Source organism: Neopsephotus bourkii, unplaced genomic scaffold, assembly GCF_033783945.1.
Source record: "Neopsephotus bourkii isolate Nb327-2 ecotype Australia unplaced genomic scaffold, CSIRO-AGI_Nbou_v1 NB_1346, whole genome shotgun sequence".
NCBI lineage: Eukaryota > Metazoa > Chordata > Aves > Psittaciformes > Psittacidae > Neopsephotus > Neopsephotus bourkii.
The window spans coordinates 2,147,818-2,158,206 of record NW_026901826.1 but is presented as its reverse complement, the minus strand read 5'-3'; the positions used below and the strand labels follow the sequence as shown (position 1 = coordinate 2,158,206).

Below are 10,389 nucleotides of genomic sequence, written 5' to 3'. Positions count from 1 at the left end.
GGGTGCCTTTTTGCAAGCCTCACGACACCACCCAGTGAGCTGCCGCTGCCAACCGGGAGGCAGTGGCGGGTGTGAGCGCCGCTTTCCGGTCCGGCACTGCGAAGGTGCTTCCTGTGACTGAAGGCGGGACCTCGAGGCGGCGTTGAACCTGGGTTTTGGTTTGGTTTGCGTAGTGTCCTTTTTTTATGTGTGCGTTTGTGTATCAAGAAGGTGAGTCTGCTCACCCTTCTGGCAGGCGAGTAGCAAAGCCAACTCAGCATGTAGATTCCAGGTGGAGAGGGATCCTATAGCCAAGAGTGAATGAATAAAACCAGGGAGATAAAAGTGTATGTGTCAAGTCTCCCAAGGGCCTTACTGGAGTTAAACTAGCTGGGGAAAAAATATGTTAGACTTCACATAGAAGTCTCCACTTCTAGAGTCCCTTATTACTTTTTATTGGGAAGGGCTGGTATCGGTTTAGGATAGAAGGAGCTGCATCTGTTTTGGGTAGGACCTTGACAGCTTCTGTTTGGTTGTGCATAGTTCAGTCATCTTTCCAACTTCTAAGAAGCAATAGTTGCAAAACTGGAATTGTTTTGCAGCAACCAAATAATCTCATGGTGGAGTTACTGCCTTTTCATCATCCTGTGCTCTTTCCCCATATTTACAGGATGTGCTTGTAGATGAGAGATGAGCCCGAGTCGTGGAACAAAAAAGCCTGCGTTAATTACAGGCAAGAATTCTAATTTGCAGTGGGCAGTAGCATCATGAGCACCACACTTGCATCTAAATTAATACTTGTTTCACAGCTATGACAAGTGCAAAGGTCACAAGCGTAGCAGGAGGAGCCTTTTTGTTCTCATCCTCCCAGATGTGGGCTCAAGTACATTAGGTAATTTCTTCTTCCTTCTGTAATGTGTCTGACCTCTTCATGAATTGGAAAATTGGTAATACAGAGTAAGATTTATGAATTGGTGAGAATGAAAACTTTAATCAAGGATAGTTCCACGTATAGGCAAAGCCAAAACATTGCCAGGGATAGCAGAGACATTGTCTCTCAAATGTAGCTGCTGACACTAGTATCTCTCTTACCCTTTTAGAAGAAAGTGTAAATAAGACTTCTCTCCCTGTCTCAATCCTTTCTCTTGCCCTCTCCCATAGGTAGACTTGAGCAGACCCTTATCCATCAAGTGTCAAAGCTAATTATATCTGCTGCATGTTCATATTTAGATAAGTGTATCCATTTTCAACATTTTTATAGCATGACATATCTTTCATTCTTTGCTCCCTTAGTAATTGTTCTCTACAGGCTGGGCAGAGAAGAGATTCAGAGCAGCCCTGCAGAGAAGGACTTGGGGGTGCTGGTCGATGAGAAAATGAACATGAGCCAGCAGTGTGCGCCTGCAGCCCAGAAAGCCAACCATATCCTGGGCTGCATCAAAAGGAGTGTGACCAGCAGGTCGAAGGAGGTGATCCTTCCCCTTTATTCTGCTCTCGTGAGACCTCACTTGGAATATTGTGTACAGTTCTGGTGTCCTCAACATAAAAAGGACATGGATCTGTTGGAACAAGTCGAGAGGAGGGCCACCAGAATGATCAGGGGACTGGAGCACCTCCCATATGAAGATAGGTTGAGAAAGTTGGGGCTGTTCAGCCTGGAGAAGAGAAGGCTGCGTGGAGACCTCCTAGCAGCCTTCCAGTATCTGAAGGGGGCCTATAGGGATGCTGGGGATGGACTCTTCATTAGGGACTGTAGTGATAGGACAAGGGGTAATGGGTTGAAACTTAAACAGGGGAGGTTTAGATTGGATATAAGGAGGAAGTTCTTTCCTGTTAGGATGGTGAGGCACTGGAATAGGCTGTCCAGGGAGGTTGTGAATGCTTCATCCCTGGCAGTGTTCAAGGCCAGGTTGGATGAGGCCCTGGGTAATATGGTTTAGAGCGAGGTGTCCCTGCCCATGGCAGGGGGGTTGGAGCTTGATGATCTTGAGGTCCTTTCCAACCCTAACTATTCTATGATTCTATGTTTCTATGATTTTCTTAACAATAAAATGTACAAAAAGAAAAAAGCTTACATGAGTTATATAAACATTCTGATGGTTTTATGTGGTGTTTGCCAGAATAGTTGTTTTGGAGCACTGATATAGTTGCTTGGAAATGTATATAAAATCAGTTCCCTTGACAGAATAAGCTACAGCAGCAAAAGGAGGTTTTGGAATACGACTTTATCTGTGTTACTTTTCGGTCAACACAATTAGGTTGGTCAGTATTGTCAACTATAACTTGTCACTGCTAGTACGACTGAATTCTTATTTCACAGTCCTGCATAGAAAATGAGAAGACATACAAAGAAAATCATTGGGACTGAAACTTAACTTGTCTTTTTTTTATTACTGACAAAGATGTTATGTGTGTAATTTGGAAATGTATTCATTTTAAAATTATGTTTCCTACTGAATGTCTCTTCTATGAGCTCTGCATAATAAATTTTCATGGGGACAATAGATGATTCTTCTTGTAGATAGGTGTCATTAAAGGATTAAATGCAGTTTTTTGCAACGTTAATTCAACCTACTGGCCTAGATCCAAATACTGATACATGGAGCGAAAAGTTTGAGAAATGTAATGACTTAATGCAGTGTATTAAGATCTGAAGAAATGTCTGATGGTGTATCCCAAGGAAAAGGATAAGCTTTTCTTATGGAGTAAGCACGAGCATATAGGTTACTGTTGAGCAATGTATACTCAAACCTACAGGTCTGACTGGTAGCCGCTAGGAACTAGTTCATTTCCTCACCTCTGTGTCACAGTCATCTCAGTGCTAAAAAAGAGGAGTGTGACGCCCTCTGTCTTGAAGTCTGTTGCAGCATCTGTGCTCTAAAGGATACCAGGCCCATTGCTGATACTACACAGCTACATAACTGTGGCTCAAAGTCTAAGAAAATTGCTGAGTTGTGAGGAAAAAAAAATGAAGGGGGGGGGACGGGGAGGGAGTGGGACAAAAAGAAAACACAACCTGTAAGGAAATCTGAAGAGGAGATTCATGTGAGATGAGAAAGCTGAAACTGCAGACACGGTAAGACAAGGAAAGGCATCAACATGGGTAAGTATAAAATCACAAATTAAAACCAGGGGGTCAGAAATGGCACAACTGTGGCTGTGCTCCAGGGAGTTACAGGAATTGCCCCTTCTCCTCCTGACATTTGTCTGCCTGGCTAGTAAAAACCCTGCATAGTCTTACAAAACATGGTGAGCATATTAATGCCTAATCTAGTAGTGATCATATGTGTATGATAACCAATTAATAATTTTTATACTTCTAAGCTGTGTATATCCTGCTAGGAGAATCACTTTGTGCTTGACTAACGTGTCCAAACAGGGAGCCAAAGAGTGATTATTACAGGAGACAGAAGTTCACAGATAAAGCAAATGTAGGAACCATACCCTTAGAAAGAGCTCAAAGGAACAGAGGTGCTTCTAGGTAAAAAACGACTGGTTTTGCAAGGAGTCTAGTGATTTCATAGGGTAGAAGGGGGTGGGTAACTAGGATGGAAATGTCTAGCTTCAAAGGAACTGTGGGAGAAAGGAGGTATTAACAAAGCTGAAAGTGTGTTGAGGCTCATAAGAGAGAAGAACAGTAGCGTAAGTCTTTCAGAAGGTAAAGTTCAACAGCTGGCTTGGAAAACAGCCGTGATACTAATGGCCAATTTTATAAAATCAGAATTAGCAACCCCTAGCAAAGATCTTCTCCAAATAATACAAAAATAATATTGAAATTTGTAATAAAAAGGGAAAAATAAATAAAACCAAAATTAAGTTCACATTGTTGAAAGGCAGGGTTAAAATAGATCCAGTGGATCTAGTCATGACTGGATCTTTCTAAGGTGTAGTTCCAAAGAGAATTCTCAGGGAAAAGTACTTTTTAAAGCTGTACATTTTGTGAATTATATCTACAGGAAAGAAAATAATAAATCAATTAGTTTGACTGCAAATAAATGTGAAGGTGAAATGCAGTTTGGGGCATTGTATGGGAAGATAATTTCTCAGAGCAGGAAGTTCAGGGTTTTTCCATTACTTGCTCTTTCCAGTTCTTGTCTTGCTTCTTTTCAAGCCTGTGGGAAACAAAAAACACTGGGAGTACATCTTTGACCTTTGTTTGTAAACACTAACATTACCGAAGCCAAGTGAAGAGTGGGCTTGAATTTCACAGAAGAAGTACAGCTTGCATTAATAGTTTCATTTGTCATTGCAAATAAAAAAAAAGTTTCCAGAGAAGTTCCAGAGAAAGTGAAAAAGAGAAAGATTTTTTTATTATTGGGAAGAAAAACTAGACAGATGCATATATTTGAAGTCAAAAGTTCCAGAAAGCTTGAAGCGGAGGAAAGGAAAATTGTTATTTATCAATATCAGAAAAACACCCAAAAATGATGGAAGAAGAAAGTGGATTTAACGTCTGCTCAAAAAGCAAGTAACTTCAGTTACAATAGTAATTCCCATGGCGTTGTATTATTAATTACTACTTACCCGTTTCTGACAGTTCTTTTGATTTATAAGCTGAATAATTGCAGTGTCTCCCAGAACTTGAAGACAAGTCTTTAAACAGCATGTAAGCAGAAGGAACCTATTGTTATCAGCTGGATAGACATTGAATCATTTGTTCGATAAATTTTAGAAAACTAAAATATCTGATACCTGTCAAACCAAAAACATCAACTGGTGAATAAGCCATAGAATTCTCCCTAAAGGGGGGGAACCCTTGAGCTGCCTAATTTAAATTGTCCTTAAAAATGCTCAACATGTCTTTTATTTGTCATATTAGATGAAATAAGCAGCTGTCTTAAGCTGTAAATTAGAAAGCTGGAACATAGGGCACCGCAAGTCCACTGAACAATGGACTTTCCAGATGCAGCCCTGTAATATCGGCTCTCAGAAGGAATCAGAACAACAGCAAAGTATGAGGAATTTCTCCTATTTAGTTGATTTAAACCAAGAAAATCATTCAAGGCAGAAGACTAACAGTCTTGGACTTTCTGAGCAAAAAAGATACTATACCATATAGTATATAGGAGTTCTTAGTAGCTGATTAGATCTGCTGAACCTTACAAGAGGTTCAGGCCAAGCCTGAAGTAATTTGAGTTTAGTCATATCAAACAGTGCATACTAGCTTTGTATGATGTGTTTTGCAGGGTGACAAGCCTGTAGTTGATTTGAGCAGCAGTGAGACTATGATTGACATAATTAACTAAACAAAACATAATAATTGTGAAGACTTACTGACATTTGTGTAATTTAAGGCTCCTTAAATAAAATGGTATAGTACTGTTTATGAGGAACACATACCACATTTTTCATGGTTGTTTTGATTAAAGTTTGTCTTTATCTTGATTTCTGTGTTTCTTTCTGCCCCTATTTTATCACTTGGGGCCACTTTAAGTTTGCTTTGATCAAGCTGAGCAGGCAAGGTACTCTTCAGTTTTATTCCCTTGCACCTGTCTGCGCTTTATCTGGAGCATTCTTTTAATGAAAACTGAGTAACAGCAGCTAACAAAAAGACTGAGGTGAGATTTCCCCTGGGTTGACTTGCAGCCGCTATCTAGCCCAAAGATGACACGTTCAAGTTACTTCTAAATATCAAAGAGTAGATAGTTCTTCCCGAGTTTCCAAAGGCCTTATCTGTCTAGATCGAACAGAGTAGCATTATTTAAATTATGCATTTGATCATATTTTGCCACATAGATATGCTGCTAGGTCAGCCTTTCAGCACCTTTACATCTCTCAGCAGCCTCTGAGAGTTTAGATCTTGCCTTTATGTATTACAGTTACTGTTTTCTACACAAAACCAAGAATTTCAGGCAAAAATATACTTTATTAAAAAAAATGTATTTTTTTTTTTAAAAATCATTGTTCTGAAATAGGAATTGAAATTCTTCATTGAAATTCCTTGCTAAAGGTTTTCCTGCCCTATTAATTTTTGCCAAAAATTTTCGTTTATTTATTTGTTTAGTGTAAACATTGGCATTCTACAGTAAGCTAAATCAGCTCGTACCATATCTTAAAATGAAGTGGCTCACCCTCTGAATGCATCCCGGCCCATGGCAGGGGGTTGGAACTAGATGATCCTGAAGGTCCCTTCCAAACCGAATCATTCTATGATGCTGTGAGTGGCTTTTCCTCTTTCAGTTACCCAAGGTGGTTGGAATTAGAAGCCTCACTGTCACATGGCTTCAACAATTGGCATGTATCATAGAGACTTAATATTACTAGAATATTGTAGTCATCGTACAAGAGGGATGGGTAATCTAAAACTCATAGCCTTTTAGACTGGTGTCTCCAGGAGCTTCTCTAAGGCTTTTTGGTTAGTCATGATCTCAACAGCAAATTTTGTTATAGGCCATTGTGTATGTGTTGACCCATATGTAATGCAACTTAAGGGAACAAACACATGAACCAAGAGTGCTGTAGGTTATTCATTATCTGGGTAATAAAAGAGAGGGATAGTTAGTTGTTACAAGCTGGGAAAATGTCCCCACCCCCACAAATGGCCATAAGTTCCCAAATGACCTAGTAACTTTTTCCTTCGTGCTACTTTCCATGCTCAGCCCCACTTGCCCCATGCCTGTTGACAGGGGAAGGGTTTCGGAGGCTAGTAGGGAAATCCTCACTGGGGCTGATGTATGGGCTCAGAGCATGTCCTGGCATCTGTGGTGCTGGGCTCCATCCTGTTGTGTGCCATGCCTCAGCCTGATGCACGAATGAAATCAGACTCAGAGATTTTCTGAGGGTTATTTAGTCCTTGCGGCAATGGACCCCACTACACCTATGAAAAGAGCTGCTCCTTGATACCTGATTAAACATTTCAGTACAAATTTCCTAAAGGTAAAATATGATAATATTTTATGTACCTTATAAATTAATCTTAAAATAACATTATTTTCTGCAAATCATCTGTATGAGAACAAATCATGCATTAATTTGGTCTGCAAGTCCATTTCATGTATGTGCATGTTAAGAGTCAGTGAGTTAGTAGGAAGCTCAAATGCAACCAATACATTCCAAAATCCTGTAAAAAACTGAAGATTAAATCAGTTCCCACTTTATCCCTTAATTTAAAAACATGTTTAAAATTCTTATTTCCCTGACTGGAACACTTTGCATGAAAAAAATAAGACAGAGTAGAAGACAGTGATCTCACTCATGCGCAGATGTTTGGTTTTAATTTTTCTTTTAAACTTATTTTTCAGCTACACCGTGTTTGTTACAGAAAGTAATTCCTTCTCACAGTGAACTTTCTACTGTAAACCATATGTAAGGTGCCTGGACCCACCTTTTAGGAGTTTCTGTAAAGTCTAAACAGTAGGTGGCACTGCTGTTTCTCTGGTCTTTACAGATCAATATTGCCAACAATATTGAGTGGCATTTGACTTTTCCAGTTCCCACTTCTATAGTACCCTTGATCCGGCCAGGAGTCAAGCAGAAGTCTGACTTGCAAATCTTTCGTTAATAAAAATAACAAAAGGATAAGTTCAATGTTGCCAAGAGCTTAATTTGGTGGGAAAAAAAAAAAATAAATAATGAATTCCCCCCCCCCCGAAATTATTTAAAATCTGCAAATATAAAGCAGATCTTTGTTAATGTTGCCAATTGTCTCTAAGAATTTCTTCATGATCTTATGACCTATTGAAAAAAACATAGGAATATTTAATAAAATTAGGAGCAGTCATAACAGGGGTAGTAGTTCTGCTTTTTTGTTCTTTTTCTATTCTGTTTCTCCTTGATTTTATTATAGCCAAAGGCCTAAGTGACAATGAAGTTTTTTGTCAGGTTCTTGGTACTTTAATCTCCCCCAAGTAAAGGGAGTGTGGGGGTGGTGTTTGCATCACAGATATATGCATATTAAGAGTTATCTTTCATAAATGTCTATATAGTTAATAAAAGCGATTTTTTGTGTATAAGTTTTCATGTAGCCGACAGTTTTATGTTTTCCTTCTCAGTTTTTGACATCTTGGGCGGGACTCATCAAAAGAATGCAGGCATGGGCTGCAGTCTAGGCAAGGATATTTGAGCTAGTCATTCTAAATTGCTTCACTGGTCAGTGAAGAGAAATAGACATTTTTAGAAAGGAACTCGTTTCAACCCAGAGTAGACTTTTAAAATATAATAGATGAACCATTCTCTAAAACTGTTTATTTTTCTTTATGGACATTAAGGAAGGTCTAAGAAAGCTGCCTAAGAGGGGTATGACTGAAGTTTGGCAGAACGAACCTCTGTCCTGACAGTGGTGTAGGCTCACTTGGCTGCCAAATGCTGACTCTGACATCGTTTGAAATTCTGAGGTGAGATGTATTACTGTCTGGAAGCCAGAGAGCAAAACCTGAAGTCATCCATTAAATTAGGAAATTCAGTCAGAAAAAAAAGGGCACTATAAAAGGGGAATGGCACATTGCTCTTAAATCATTCCATCTGCTCACAACTTGTCTCATTTCATTTCCTAACGCATCATTTCAAGTGTCTGCTTTTGCACTCTGTCTTTCCCTTTTGTCACAGCCTGTGTGAATGACTGTGTTCGTGTTCACAGCTGCCACATCCATGAACAGGCTGACCAGAGAAGTTGTGGATGTCCCATCCCTGCCACTGTTCAAGGCAAGGGTGAACAGGGCTTTAAGCGATCTGGTCTAGTGGAAGGTGTCCCTGTGCATGGCAGGGTGTGGCAGTGTATTTCCCTCCCTGACTCAACCTAACTTTTATCTCTTGTAACTGTCCAACTGATACCCACACGGTAATGGATGTGTCTGGTCATGATGGTTGCATACTGAAAGTGGATTCAGGGGAGACAGATAACAATGCAATAGCTAAGGGCTATATGAGCAATGTGCAACCCCTAATCATAATGCCGGTCAAAGTTCAACTCAAGCCAAGTTTAAAAAAACCCTAACTTCTTTAGCTGATATGCAAATGTGACCATGAGTCCATTTTCTCACTCCTTACATAGTGGACAGTCCAGGGCCCATTGAGCTTTCCTGCATGGAAGTGCTCTGTGCACCTTGAGCAGGAACACCTCTCAGTGTTACTCCTCAAGGTCAAGAGATTCCTTTCCACAACCGATTCATAATAACTGATAAGTAGCATGCTAGACTTGGAAATATTAGGTAAGTAATGTAAAGGATTGATTGTGCACATGACCCTTTAGACATAAACTGTTAGCCAAGTCTGGATCCAGCTGTACCTAGACTCCTGTCTGAGAAGGAGTTTAGAAATCAATGGCATCCTTTCTGAACCTCATGACTCAATGGGGAGGTCTCCTTCACAGTTTTGTCTGACCCTGACTTATATGCAGTAAATACCTTGCCATTGAATCTTGGTAAATCACTGGTTTATATCAATAAATATATTGCTAATTCTCTCTTACCAGTGAAGTGTGTCACTCTATCTATGACACAGGGGGTTGGACTGGATGATATTTAAAGGTCCTTTCTAACCCTAACCATTCTATGATTCTATGATTTTTAAAATACTGTAACTTGTAACAATATTTGTCTCTTGGTAATTAAGCAAATTAGAACTTACTTTCAATCATTTTGTTAGTCTTTGTTAAGCTTTTACACTTAGGAACAGTACAGAAAATTTATCTAAGTAAACTGATGGTGTGAATATGAAGTGGATTAGTTAGGCCCCATTAATTCTTTGTAGCTACTGATTCAGAATTAAAAAGGTCATAACTGAGCTTCCAGACGTAAAAATGTTTGGATGTTAAAACAGAAAAACATTCTAAAGCATTTCCGTCTTTGTTTTGTCTTTCTGTACGTAGAAAGGTACAAAGAATAGATAAAACTTTGATTCCTGTTCTTAGATGGGAGTTTGATCTTCATAAAAATACCAAAGAGTAATTGAGAAAAAAGCCAGACTCCTTGAATAAGGACGTAAATGATCATTTCAGCTTTTTTGGGCCACTTTTGATCTCTGTGCAGCCTATTGTTCCCCCTCCTTATGAAAACACAGCTTCCTCCTTCCATACAGGCAGTATGTAATGATTCAACACAGCCTCAAAGTGCTCAAAATGGTATTTATGAACAAAATGACTTGTCCTGCCTTTCACCAGGTAACACACCTCAAGAGCATGTGCTCTCTTGTACTACTTACAGATACTGTTAACTGCGTCATCACTAACATTTAACTGAAAGTCTCCTTTTCTGACTGAGACAGTATTAGACTGTGAGAAGAAAGTTATTTGTTGATTTGCTATGACAAGGTATTCTTTTTCTAAAAATAGATAGTTCACAAGGAATTGTGGAAAGTTCAGGAAAAGCAATAGACAATTTGCCAAGCATGGCAATAGAAAAGACAAAATTACCTGAGTTCTAATTTGTATTTTGATCTGTTATGGCATGTATGGTATTAACTTCAAAAAATATC

General features: G+C 39.3%; 1 long non-coding RNA gene across 1 annotated transcript; it reads left to right on the top strand.

The window, feature by feature from the left end:
* The first annotated feature begins 582 nt into the window (after positions 1 to 582).
* Positions 583 to 8,664, top strand: LOC133219322 (uncharacterized). Its single transcript, XR_009727397.1, has 3 exons — positions 583 to 871; positions 7,221 to 7,332; positions 8,187 to 8,664. It is a non-coding gene; the product is annotated as an uncharacterized LOC133219322 (long non-coding RNA).
* The last annotated feature ends 1,725 nt before the right edge of the window (positions 8,665 to 10,389 follow it).